The 14,263-nt window shown below is 42.8% G+C and overlaps 1 protein-coding gene across 5 annotated transcripts in view; it reads right to left on the reverse strand.

Annotated features, from left to right (window-relative positions):
• FAR2 (fatty acyl-CoA reductase 2) overlaps positions 1-14,263 on the reverse strand; it is a 164,238-nt gene that overhangs the window by 92,126 nt on the left and 57,849 nt on the right. Inside the window, exons 1-3 of one of the 5 annotated variants that reach the window (XM_035550933.2) lie at positions 8,835-8,880; positions 8,530-8,736; positions 6,389-6,474 (exon numbers count right to left, since the gene is read on the reverse strand). The exons of 2 other annotated variants lie outside the window; for them this stretch is intronic. The gene's annotated coding sequence lies outside the window, so the exon portion shown is untranslated. Of the gene's footprint in view, positions 1-6,388; positions 6,475-8,529; positions 8,795-8,834; positions 8,881-14,263 lie in introns of those variants that run through there. 2 more of the 5 variants (XM_035550932.2, XM_050708289.1) reach the window with 2 other exon arrangements.

Below are 14,263 nucleotides of genomic sequence, written 5' to 3' on the forward strand. Positions count from 1 at the left end.
TTCCATAACAGACTTAGAGATTACTACAATATATAACAATAATTGCTCTCCTTCCCACGCTTCAGTGGCATAGAACATTTCCAAAATGCATCATTACATGTTAATTCTTTGTATTACGTTTATGGACTACTGCAAAAATAGCTGTTGAAATTTCCAACCGTGGACATAAATTTATTATGTTGTTTCATGTGGGTTCTCTATTTGAGTTATCCAGATTGGCTTTATCTGTTTTGGCCAGATGTTTGCTGCCTTCTAGAAGAGTAATGAAAGACGAAAAAAAGTCATACTACTATAAAGCATTACTTAAAATTAGCCCCTGCAGCCAGAATTCTTAAAGTATTTCTGGAAAGATATCTGACAGGTATTCCCATACAGTATAAGACCATCTAAAATGTCTGTCTCCAAAAAATTCAAAAAAGTAGGAAAACACACAGGTGTGTGCATCTTCAAAACAGTTTTGATATTATGGCAGTGGAAACAGCAAACAAACCTAAAAGTGAATTTCTAGAGCAGATTGTTCTTAGTCATTGGCTTAACCTTGTAGGGTTACAAGAAAAGGTAAGAAAAAATATACTTTGTTTTCTATAATAAAGCAGTCCAAGTCAGGCAGCACATAGTTACCAGGGCCAGCTTCAGAGCTGGATCAGGGTGCTCAGGGCATCATCCACAACAAAAATCCGTGAGGAATGCAATCATATTTGCTTATTACAGGATCGGATTTGTCTCTTCTACTACTTTTTCCCCTTCCTAAGTTAGCTTTAGAAAAAAATACAATTATCTTGCACCCAGCTGATGCCACAGTAATCAAAGAGAATCTTGTATTTGCTTAATCTGCTTGAACAAATTGATGTTTTGAGATCATGACAAAAACTACATTTCTGCAATCCGCTGCATTCAGACAGATCCCTGAATCTCCATGGTTCTAACAAATTTAAAGAGGCTTTTTAAAAGAGGCTTTTATTAGGTTCAAAATTCAAATGCAGATTCCAGTTTATATTCAGGATATACTCTTAAAGAAATGAAGTTATTTTCCTTTCAATGTCAGGGAATATTGATTTATTTTATTTTTTCAGGGTTTTATTTTTAATGTATTTTTAAGAGTGTGATTTCATAGCAATATGCATTCTTCTCTGATTTAATGGATATTGTCTGTCCTTTAAAATGCTAAAAAAGTTTCAGAAATGTTAAGAAACCAGGGTATTTCTAGCATCAAAAGGCGTTATTCAAGCACTGCCTACTGAACCTTTGAATGTCTATTTCAAAGTACAAAGAACTGCTTACATTCCTTTTGTATTTTTCTATTTATTTGAATGTAATAATACATATATATATGTTTCTTGCAGAAACCTATACTTTCTTCTTCATTTTAAGGAATAAACAATCAACACTGGGCATTAACTATTTCCCAACCAATTAAACATGTGGTAAGAGAAAACTAAACTATTTGAAGTCTGAACCATAGTCAGGAGTTCTAGTAAGCTGACCCCTGTGGAGCTGAAGGAGAGCCTGGGGTTCCTGTTGCTTCCAAAACTGACTGGCATTGAGAAGCCACTAAATTGTGGCAAAAAGCCCACATGCAGACTTCCTGAAGTCCAATTCAGGTGATTAATTGCAGGCAAGTCTTACAGTTTAGACACTAATCAGAGTAGGAAAGTAATCACTGGTGCCATCTGAATTACTGAACACAGCATCTTTGCAGCAGTACACATCTCACAGATGCTGACTCATCTCAAATTATAATGTTAAAGAAACACCTTTTAGACACCCAGCCAGGAACCACACAAGATCTCCTGTAGACACAAGTACAAAAGCTGCTTTAAAGGTAAAGCTCTGTTGTTTTAGTTCCATTCCAGTAGGATGGGAATCCTACTGACCTAATACTTTGCTCCTGCAAAAGAAAACCCACACAACTTCAACAGAAGCATAAAGTAAAGCTTCCCCCCCCGCCCAAGAGCAGATACATTTGAGCTGATACTTAACAGAACAGCTTATATCCCATGCTTCGTGTACTTTAATGATGCCAAATCTTACAATGGTGTAATGCCAGAGGTTAGACTGATATCAAAGCGACAGCAATGGGAAGGGAAATGTGTATCAATCTCATTCACTGTTGCTACTGCTGCTGCCCAGAGCAGGTCCATGGCTGCAGAATATTAAGAAGAAATGGCAAGATGGAGCACAAACAGCAAGAGTTAGGTACACCAGGGCAGGCTAATATATTTCACTATGGTTTTCACCACTAAGATTTCCATGCCCTACTCGACTAGGACAGGGGCTATTGCAAAAGCTAATCTGTTAAGATATTTGCCTTTTCAACTCAGCAACACAAAATGAAAATCAAAAGAAAAAGGAGAGAGCTCAGAGCAAAAGCAAAGACAGTATGTAAATCAATATATGTCTAGACCCACAAGTGGTCTCTCTGCATCTCTTTCTATTTAGTCTGATTTAGGTAAGTTTTCTGATGTCTGATGCACTTCCACAACTTTACCTAGGGATGTAATTTCTATAAACAGGAGGGTCAGAATATCAATATTACTTTTTTAGACATATAAAGTGCGATGAGCCACCTTTAAAAAATGCAATAAGAAGCATTTTTAAAACAAAAATACAGACAGCATAAATCTTTTAAGACAAAATATTTTTGGCCACTTTCTGAATATATTTTTTTAATCTTGGATGCAAATATCCCATCATACATAAGACAGTTTTCTTTAATCAGGATTCTGGAGGTTTCATAATTAACCTGGGACATGCAGAGAAAGTAAAATTCCAGTATTGCTTCAGAGAACTTATACAGCTGAGGTCAGAAGCAGCAATACAAAGTGGTCACAGACTATTTCAATCTCATCAGTTTGCTTCCTCAGTCTATTAACTGTTTTATGAGTTTAAAATGGACCTAATACTGGGGATGCCTGAATAATGTATCTTCATACAATTCTCTCCCCCCCCGCAATGTGTGACAGACTCCACAAACTCTACATGTAATTACAATACATAAAACCAATTCTTTCTAATATGCGTGCCTTCTAACGTGCCTGAAAACATCTGTGTATAATTTCTTGCTAGTTAATCCCCAGCAAATAAACAATCCCATGATTATGACTCGAGCTGTTAGGAACAGCTTGACCTTTTCACTTTGGTGGTCAGTAGATGCTGTACTTGAACAACAAGCAGTTTTCCTCCAACATTAATACATAAACAGAAATTGCATGGTCTGAAGCAAATCAGGATAATCCAAGGAGAACGCGTATATGGATGAAGAAGCAGAAATAGCTAAAAGTTAGACACCTGTACACCAAGTCCTATGGAGCAAAAGACTGAAAGAAAGCAACTTTCTAACCAATTTATTCATTCAGTAACAGAATGCTCTGTTCTGTGCTTAAAGAAGAAACATTAAAAAGACAAAGGAAAAATGTAATAAGCATCTACATATTTCATTTACACACTTGCTCTAGAAACCATAGGGTATAACAATGGCTGTTAATTCACAGTGAAATCTTGAGCATATGCAAGAGCCTCTGTTGTGCATGCTCTGTCATTCGTTATGTTTTACATGGATGTCAAGGTTTTTTGAGCACCAGGCTCTGCTTCAGAGATTTCACAGATTTTTAGCTCCAAGACATCTGGAAATAATAGAGCATGCTATGGTCTTAGAGTCACAGAGCATGGTCCCATACCATGCACGCTAGCAACATCTGAAGTGATGACTTGCTTTTACATTACATACACAAATAACAGCATCTCAGAACATGACAGGATGTTAGTTTAATGTTGCACTCCATTTTTGACAACACGAACAGATAGTAACAACAATGATGCACTGAAGTTATGTAATATATTGAAGGTTTTTAGATACATAAAAGTTTGTGACACTTGATGTCTGCAAAGAGGTAGAAGAGATTTTAGAAAATGAGGCAAAGATGATGTTAAAATGGTGTAGGAACAAGTTAAAGGATACTTATGGTTTGCTGAACCTCCATAGTTATTTAATAGCACTATTAACCAAGAAACAATAAATGAACAGGCAAAGATAAACCTTCTCTCATACAGCTACAGAATTAAAAGGAAGGGCATAATCCATCTTTTATATAGGTACTAATGATGCTAATACAGCTCAAAGAAATAAAACCCTATGATTCAAAGATGGACATATTCACAGCCAGACTGAACTCCTGATGATAATCCTCTTTACAAAAGAGATTTTGCTTCAAGCTGTGGGAATAGAAATGTTGTTTTTGCAGTGTTACATTGTTTAGAAGGAAGGAATGTGATATTGAGATATGCTTACAGTGATAAGAAAGCTCAGCAGGTGACCTCGTAAATGCAGACAACCAGACTCCTTAGAGCAATCAGGTGAAAATCACTATGTTAAGTCAAGCCAAGTAAGGGGAGAAAACATTACCACCTCAAAAACAGGCCGGCAACTGAAGGCCAGGCATTGTCTGTGAAGCATCAGATAGATTGTGAACCTGGATTACCAACTCCAGTGGGGAAACAGGGGAGGGTCCTGTCATCAAAAAGTATATAAACTGTGTTTTGGAACTAGTAGGTGCGCTCTCCTGCTTGTGGGGCGCCCGCCATTGCAATTGCGAATAAATTACTACTTCACTGAGATCCTCGCCTGAGCCTAAGTTATTGGCTACGGAGTGTTTCTCACAATTTGGGGGCTTGTCCGGGATCCAGTCACCTACCGGGGAGCCCCACCGCTGCAGCAGCAGGAAGGCATGCCCTGCTGATTTCAGCGGTCCTGTGCATCGACGGTGGCGGTTCTGCGGAGAGCTGACAGAGGGCCCGAGACTGATTAAAGAGGCAGGATCCATGAAGTATTGGGGAAAGGAAGAAGGTAGGCACTCCGGGTTTTAAGAATTGATCCGGTAACTCTGTGCACAGACCAAGGTAAGAAATATTAAGTATTGCCTTGGGGGTCGGGTGAGACTGTGTGATGTGCGATTGAGACGTACTTTTGTACGAAGCGAGTGTGGAGTCCTGATCCGTGGTTCCGTAACTCCACGAGGGGTGCGGCCGGAGATGGACGAAGTGTGAGATAAGGGAGAGAAAGGAAGAATCTCGGGAAATTTGGTGTATGGTAAGCCCTTGCACAGGGAAGTGCTTGGCAGTACACCAGGGAAATTTGGTGTGCGGTAGCCCTTGCACGGGGAAGTGCTTGGCAGTACGCCCCCATTTTCCAGAATAGGAAAAATGGGAAATATGAGTTCCAGGGGACAGGGAGATATCCCTGGGGGAGTGCCTACCAAAAGTTCTTCCTGAAGAATTATAAGAAATTGGAAAAATAATCTCAAAATTAGAGGAGATGATAAAAAAAAAAAAAAGGTTAAATATTTTGCATTAGTCTGGACAAAAGAACCAATTAAGGAAACAGCAGTATTTTGGCCAAAATACGGGCCTGATGAAAATTCAGGCTTTAAATTTATGTGTAAACAATAAGATTCCTTTTTTTTCGGAGGAGGAGCCAAGTTATGCTCCCTATAATCCTAATATTGCACCGGTGGCAGCAGCAGTTGCTCCAGGAAGTGAGACAGGGACTGCAATTAACACTGTCCCTAGAGAAGAGCATACTCTAGGCTCTGGCAAGAATTGGAACAAGGTAGAAGAGGTACTGAGAATATTGCCTTCCCTGATACTAACAGTGCTAACACTAACTGTGTATCCTCTTAAGTGAACTTCCCCCCCTCCTTACCAGCAGAGAGGTTAGGAGTTTTAAGGAGATGAAGTCTTTAATTGAGGACCCCAGCAGGCTAGCTGAACTATTAGACCAGTTCCTAGGACTTAACTTATACTCTTGGGGGGGGGGGGGGGGGGGGGGGGGGGGGGGGGGAATTATGTATTTAAGTATTTTGTTTACAGGGAAAGAAATAGGAATGATCAGGAGGAGAGCTGCTATACAAAAATGGGAAAGAGCTCATCCTCCAGGACCAGGGGTAATACTGGCAGGGCAGAAATACCCACTTGCCGATCCTGGCTGGAATAATAATAGTGTGCAACACAGAAATCATATGAGAGACTTGGGGTCAGAATGAGAAAGTACTTGGGGATGAATCCTGAGGACCCGGTATCCCAAGGGCTCTTGAAAGTTCATTTTGTGATTAAAGCCTGGCAAGATACACAGAAAAATACACAGAAAATGCTCCAGAAGGTGGGGGGATGTAGTGAACAGTCACTGGGGGGCCCTCCTGCAGGAGGCCCTGAAGGTGTGTGTCAGGAGGGGAGATGAGAAGGAAAAGCAGAGAGTGAAACTAATGGTATTGACAGTGTAGCAGGTAGTCAGGCAGAGGGTTGGAGAAAGAGGAAGAAAATCTTCAGGGGGAGTCAGGGCCAGGATGGAAAGGAGAGGAAGAGAGATGAAGGAATGGCAGGCAAGGAAAGCTACCTGTGTTGCGGCCTGAATCTTCACAGGGACAGGCTTTGATGGGATGTTTTAAGCGTGGCCAGGCTGGCCACTTCAGGTAGGAATATCTGGAGTGGAAGAAGGAGGAGGGAAGGAAAATGGGATGAAATATGTTATACTGATATGTTGTTTCAGCATCCTGGAGGGAGAAAGGTATGGAATTAAGTTGGCCAATGACTGAGACTTTGGTGAAAGTACAGGCTGGAGAACGATAAAAGTGTTAAAAATGGTTATAGAAGGTGTTAAAGGTGTGGTATGTAACGTTTGACAGAGCTGTTTTTTGAATGAGTTGGGAAAGTTGAATGAGCAGGGAAAGAGGATGTAGGCATTATCTAAGTAACAGTCTAGAAGTTTTGGTATATTTGCTGTGGTGTTTGGTCAGTTTCCCAAGTATCAAGAAGGAGGGGGGGGACAGGGGGGCGGCCTGCTCCACCAGGGGCCTCTCCACAGGCCGCAGGGGGCTTCAGCTCCAGTGCCTGGAGCGCCTCCACCCCCTCCTTCTGTGCTGACTTTGGTGTCTGTGGGGAGGTTTCTCTCTTCTCGCTCTCCCAGCTGCTGTTGAGCAGCAGGTTTTTGTTTGTTTGTCTTCGTGGATGTGCTCTCACAGAGGCACAGACTGTGTTGCTCATAGCTTGTCTCTGGGCAGCGGTGGGCCCCTTTGGGGCCGGACAAAATTGTCCCTTGTCTGCCACAGGGCGATTTCTGGATTCTCCTCGTGGGGGCTGCCACTGCAGCCCCCTCCCGAACCTTGCCATCAAACCCAATACACTGGGGCAGCTAGGTCATTACTGGCCTATGAAGTATCAGGGATTAAATTAACTAATGAAACCCTAAAAAGTGATGGGGGTAGAAGGGACTGGGATAACAGTGCCACCTTTGGGGGATACCAAGCTGAGACTAGAGGATAAAATGATCACTGGGCAATTATTGTATGTACCCAAGGCAGGGACTAACTTGTTGGGAAGGGATTTGATGATGAAATTGGGCATTCAAATAGTAAAGTGTTAGACTGGAATAAGTGTTATTAATGGAGTGCTCTCAGGCCCTGAGAGCAAAGATATATTCACCTCTGACTGGAAAGACTCTGAAATGGGGGCGGAAGCAACAATCCATATGGACAGTTTTACCTCAGGGGTTTACAGGGCCACCGATTTATTTGAGCAAAGTTCTAGAACAGATTTTGGAGCAATTCCAACCTCCCAAGGAGGAATTACTGTTACAAAATGTGGATGATCTTTTATTGTCAGGACAGAAGAAAACAGTTGTGAAGGAAGCTACTAACAAGCTATTCAACTTTCTGGGAAAGCAGGGCTTGGGAGTATTGAAAAATAAATTACAATATGTAGAAAGAGAAGTCAGGTACTTAAGGCATCTAATGTCTGAGGGAAAACGGAGAATAAATCCAGAGAGGATTCAGGGAATTGTTGAAAAACTAAGAAAGAACTAAAAAGTTTTAAGAGATTTTTTTTTTAAGGAATTGGGAGCCACGAAGCCTGAGGGAAAATGGATACTCCCTGATGGGAGAGAAATGCTGAATAAAGCACCAATGAGGCAAATATGATGTTTTACACCAAGAGAGTCATTGGGAGGTGCAAGCAATGTTTGATGTTATGCTAAGAAAGTATGTCTGTGTAGGAATACACGCTTTAGTGAAGCAGTTATGCAGAGGATGTACCATATGTCAAAAGGCAAATAAAAAGGTCATCCGTAACTCACCTAGAGGGGGACGGGAGCCAGGGATTCGACCTTTCCAAAGTATACAGGTAGACTTTACTGAGTTACCTAAAGCAAGGAGACTTAAGTACTTGTTTGTCCTAATTGACCACATGACTGGATGGGTGTAAGCTTTCCCCTCCGTATCTGCCACTGCAAACACGGTGACTAAGGTATCACTGGAGCAAATAGTCCCTAGATATGGGATAGCTGAAAACATTGACTCAGATCAAGGAAGTCATTTCACTTCACAAGTACTGCAAGGGTTAATGCAGGCCTTAGAGATTGAGTGGGATTTTTACACCCCCTGGCACCCCTCCTCTTCTGGGAAGGTAAAGCGAATGAACCAGACATTAAAGAAGCAATTAACTAAATTAGTGTTAGAAACCCAACTTGGGTAAAATGCTTACCTTTAGCATTCCTACGGGTTCAAACAGCACCAAGAAACGATATAGGAATTTCACCATATGAGATGCTGTTCGGATTACCCTATCTGGGCAGAAGGGATGAGATAACTCTCTTGTTTCGAATTGTGGTTTCTTAAGAACTGTATTCTGGGGTTGTCCTCTTCTTTGTCATCTCTCAGGACCCGTGGGAAATTGGGTCCTGATTCAGACCTGGAAAAGATCAACTCTGGCCTGAATGGGAAGGACACTTCCAAGTACTACTAACCACTGAAACAGCCATAGGAACTGCGGAAAAAGGTTGGACTCACTATACTTGAGTGAAGGCATCCGTCGACCCTAGTACCTGGGAAGCTGTTCCTACAGAAGACTTGTTGGAAGCTGAAATCAAAGAGAAAAAAAATCTCATACTGGACTCTGAGCTGGATAAAAGCTTACAATTGTAAACTAACCTTTTATTTTCACAGGTAGCTAATGAGTGTGACTTGTGATTGAGAGAAAGGACAGACCTATAGTGAATTGAAGTGCTCCCAAGGGGGGTTTTTTTATAGTAGTAGTGTACATCTTATTCTTTGTATTGATAATTATTTGGAAACCTAAGGTTTAAAAATAATGACAGGGAAAAATCAATTATTAATTTTGTTTTTAGTGATTGTAGGCCTCAGAGAAAGCCTTGGTCAATTGGCAACTTGGAAAAGGCATGACCAGATAATAGTAAGACGGGATACCCTGTCAAAATATGGGTGAATGTGACAGTTATGAACCACAATCCATCACGTTTGATGCTTGTGGAGATTTGAATGCTCAACGACAATTGAGCAAAGAGCACAAATATCTCTGTCCTGAACCTAAGACTAGCAGTATGTTTGAAGGACCCCCTTGCCCAGCATGGACTGATGTATGGTGGACGACCAATCATAAAGGGTGGTCACATACACCCACCTCAAGTGTTTACTTCATGAGGTTAAAGAAACAAATTAACATATTTAAAGGAACTGTTCAGCCCAATTGTCAGCATCTACAATGTAATCCAATAACTATAACAATTAGTCAGGCTGATTACCTCACAAACCATACTTATGGTCTCGGAGCAGATGTAACTGGGCGAGACCCAACAGCCAGATTGAGAATAGCTGTAAGGGAATGAACAGTGACTCAAACCCTGCAGCAATTTGATTCCTGGCTTTATGTTCATCAGGAACTCCTCTAGGCACCCCTATAGAATCTATGTATACTCTATCATCAAATGATATTCCTAAGCCTCTTTTACTTCTTCTGGGTATTTGTGATGTTTCTCTTTCAAATGCCAGGGTGAAGGGTATAGCTAATTGAACAAGTGCCTCCCCAGTTAGATGGTAGGGTGGACCATAAGATCTTCCTTCCACAGTACCACCAGAGATCTGCCCTGGGGATCTCAAGTCTTGAGCAGTTTCCCATCAAGTCCTTGGTAGCATTCAAGGTCCTCGTGCACAAGGCAAATTCTCCCAGATGACGGGTAGCACTCACAGCTTGCCTCTCACAGCAGGGTGTATGGTTACCTATAGCTGTAGAGAATACAGGGGGAATCCTGATATTGCTATCACGCAAGGAAGGGAACAGCAAAGAGAGAAACTTACAGGCCTCATTTCCCCAGGCAGTCTTTTCTTGGTACAATACAATCATACATCGCATCCCCTGGGAATCCTTGGTCCACCTCAATGGGCAGGGCACTATCTGGGCAATCAGTCATCCCGAGGCACAAGCATAGCAATTGCTATGGTTGAGACTCTGGACAGTATATTTGACCCATTCTATCCAGGCATTCACATCCCCATACCCTGTTTCGATCTCAAATGTTTGCCTAAGATCTTTTATTTCTTTAACTGTGATAACTGCCGCATTTCAAAGAGGTTCTCCTGTTTTCTCTCCTGTTTTCTCCTTGAGTTTCTCTCTTTCTCTGATGGCAAGAGAGTATCGTTCCCTTACAGCTATTATTCTCCGTTTTCCCTCAGACATTAGATGCCTTAAGTACCTGACTTCTCTTTCTACATATTGTAATTTATTTTTCAATACTCCCAAGCCCTGCTTTCCCAGAAAGTTGAATAGCTTGTTAGTAGCTTCCTTCACAACTGTTTTCTTCTGTCCTGACAATAAAAGATCATCCACATTTTGTAACAGTAATTCCTCCTTGGGAGGTTGGAATTGCTCCAAAATCTGTTCTAGAACTTTGCTCAAATAAATCGGTGGCCCTGTAAACCCCTGAGGTAAAACTGTCCATATGGATTGTTGCTTCCGCCCCCATTTCAGAGTCTTTCCAGTCAGAGGTGAATATATCTTTGCTCTCAGGGCCTGAGAGCACTCCATTAATAACACTTATTCCAGTCTAACACTTTACTATTTGAATGCCCAATTTCATCATCAAATCCCTTCCCAACAAGTTAGTCCCTGCCTTGGGTACATACAATAATTGCCCAGTGATCATTTTATCCTCTAGTCTCAGCTTGGTATCCCCCAAAGGTGGCACTGTTATCCCAGTCCCTTCTACCCCCATCACTTTTTAGGGTTTCATTAGTTAATTTAATCCCTGATACTTCATAGGCCAGTAATGACCTAGCTGCCCCAGTGTATTGGGTTTGATGGCAAGGTTCGGGAGGGGGCTGCAGTGGCAGCCCCCACGAGGAGAATCCAGAAATCGCCCTGTGGCAGACAAGGGACAATTTTGTCCGGCCCCAAAGGGGCCCACCGCTGCCCAGAGACAAGCTATGAGCAACACAGTCTGTGCCTCTGTGAGAGCACATCCACGAAGACAAACAAACAAAAACCTGCTGCTCAACAGCAGCTGGGAGAGCGAGAAGAGAGAAACCTCCCCACAGACACCAAAGTCAGCACAGAAGGAGGGGGTGGAGGCGCTCCAGGCACTGGAGCTGAAGCCCCCTGCGGCCTGTGGAGAGGCCCCTGGTGGAGCAGGCCGCCCCCCTGTCCCCCCCCCCCTTCTTGATACTTGGGAAACTGACCAAACACCACAGCAAATATACCAAAACTTCTAGACTGTTACTTAGATAATGCCTACATCCTCTTTCCCTGCTCATTCAACTTTCCCAACTCATTCAAAAAACAGCTCTGTCAAACGTTACATACCACACCTTTAACACCTTCTATAACCATTTTTAACACTTTTTATCGTTCTCCAGCCTGTACTTTCACCAAAGTCTCAGTCATTGGCCAACTTAATTCCATACCTTTCTCCCTCCAGGATGCTGAAACAACATATCAGTATAACATATTTCATCCCATTTTCCTTCCCTCCTCCTTCTTCCACTCCAGATATTCCTACCTGAAGTGGCCAGCCTGGCCACGCTTAAAACATCCCATCAAAGCCTGTCCCTGTGAAGATTCAGGCCGCAACACAGGTAGCTTTCCTTGCCTGCCATTCCTTCATCTCTCTTCCTCTCCTTTCCATCCTGGCCCTGACTCCCCCTGAAGATTTTCTTCCTCTTTCTCCAACCCTCTGCCTGACTACCTGCTACACTGTCAATACCATTAGTTTCACTCTCTGCTTTTCCTTCTCATCTCCCCTCCTGACACACACCTTCAGGGCCTCCTGCAGGAGGGCCCCCCAGTGACTGTTCACTACATCCCCCCACCTTCTGGAGCATTTTCTGTGTATTTTTCTGTGTATCTTGCCAGGCTTTAATCACAAAATGAACTTTCAAGAGCCCTTGGGATACCGGGTCCTCAGGATTCATCCCCAAGTACTTTCTCATTCTGACCCCAAGTCTCTCATATGATTTCTGTGTTGCACACTATTATTATTCCAGCCAGGATCGGCAAGTGGGTATTTCTGCCCTGCCAGTATTACCCCTGGTCCTGGAGGATGAGCTCTTTCCCATTTTTGTATAGCAGCTCTCCTCCTGATCATTCCTATTTCTTTCCCTGTAAACAAAATACTTAAATACATAATTCCCCCCCCCCCCCCAAGAGTATAAGTTAAGTCCTAGGAACTGGTCTAATAGTTCAGCTAGCCTGCTGGGGTCCTCAATTAAAGACTTCATCTCCTTAAAACTCCTAACCTCTCTGCTGGTAAGGAGGGGGGGAAGTTCACTTAAGAGGATACACAGTTAGTGTTAGCACTGTTAGTATCAGGGAAGGCAATATTCTCAGTACCTCTTCTACCTTGTTCCAATTCTTGCCAGAGCCTAGAGTATGCTCTTCTCTAGGGACAGTGTTAATTGCAGTCCCTGTCTCACTTCCTGGAGCAACTGCTGCTGCCACCGGTGCAATATTAGGATTATAGGGAGCATAACTTGGCTCCTCCTCCGAAAAAAAAGGAATCTTATTGTTTACACATAAATTTAAAGCCTGAATTTTCATCAGGCCCGTATTTTGGCCAAAATACTGCTGTTTCCTTAATTGGTTCTTTTGTCCAGACTAATGCAAAATATTTAACCTTTTTTTTTTTTTATCATCTCCTCTAATTTTGAGATTATTTTTCCAATTTCTTATAATTCTTCAGGAAGAACTTTTGGTAGGCACTCCCCCAGGGATATCTCCCTGTCCCCTGGAACTCATATTTCCCATTTTTCCTATTCTGGAAAATGGGGGCGTACTGCCAAGCACTTCCCCGTGCAAGGGCTACCGCACACCAAATTTCCCTGGTGTACTGCCAAGCACTTCCCTGTGCAAGGGCTTACCATACACCAAATTTCCCGAGATTCTTCCTTTCTCTCCCTTATCTCACACTTCGTCCATCTCCGGCCGCACCCCTCGTGGAGTTACGGAACCACGGATCAGGACTCCACACTCGCTTCGTACAAAAGTACGTCTCAATCGCACATCACACAGTCTCACCCGACCCCCAAGGCAATACTTAATATTTCTTACCTTGGTCTGTGCACAGAGTTACCGGATCAATTCTTAAAACCCGGAGTGCCTACCTTCTTCCTTTCCCCAATACTTCATGGATCCTGCCTCTTTAATCAGTCTCGGGCCCTCTGTCAGCTCTCCGCAGAACCGCCACCGTCGATGCACAGGACCGCTGAAATCAGCAGGGCATGCCTTCCTGCTGCTGCGGCGGTGGGGCTCCCCGGTAGGTGACTGGATCCCGGACAAGCCCCCAAATTGTGAGAAACACTCCGTAGCCAATAACTTAGGCTCAGGCGAGGATCTCAGTGAAGTAGTAATTTATTCGCGATTGCAATGGCGGGCGCCCCACAAGCAGGAGAGCGCACCTACTAGTTCCAAAACACAGTTTATATACTTTTTTGATGACAGGACCCTCCCCTGTTTCCCCACTGGAGTGGGTAATCCAGGTTCACAATCTGATGCTTCACAGACAATGCCTGGCCTTCAGTTGCGGTGAGCATATCTCAATACCACATTCCTTCCTTCTAAACAATGTAACACTGCAAAAACAACATTTCTATTCCCACACAGCTAATATATTTCAAATCATTTTTTGTTTGCCAGTAGTACTGACTCAATTCCATAACACTGTATCTATGTAGCAACAAACAAGGAGAAGCTCCCATTGCTCCTGAAAACCCTTCCCAACTTGAAAACTGACACCAGGTTTGCAATCCATTTCAATTTATAAGTTAAATCTAAAGAGACAGGGCAATATAACAGCATAGTTAAGAGCTGCATACAACAGGTAACACACAGCTGGATCCTGCAAACTCCTGAATGCGACATGGCACACAGACACACTTTCAGTCCATTTGAAAGCACTGAGTTGGGACTTGTGGGCTAGAAATCTGTAGTA

Source organism: Cygnus atratus, chromosome 1, assembly GCF_013377495.2.
Source record: "Cygnus atratus isolate AKBS03 ecotype Queensland, Australia chromosome 1, CAtr_DNAZoo_HiC_assembly, whole genome shotgun sequence".
NCBI lineage: Eukaryota > Metazoa > Chordata > Aves > Anseriformes > Anatidae > Cygnus > Cygnus atratus.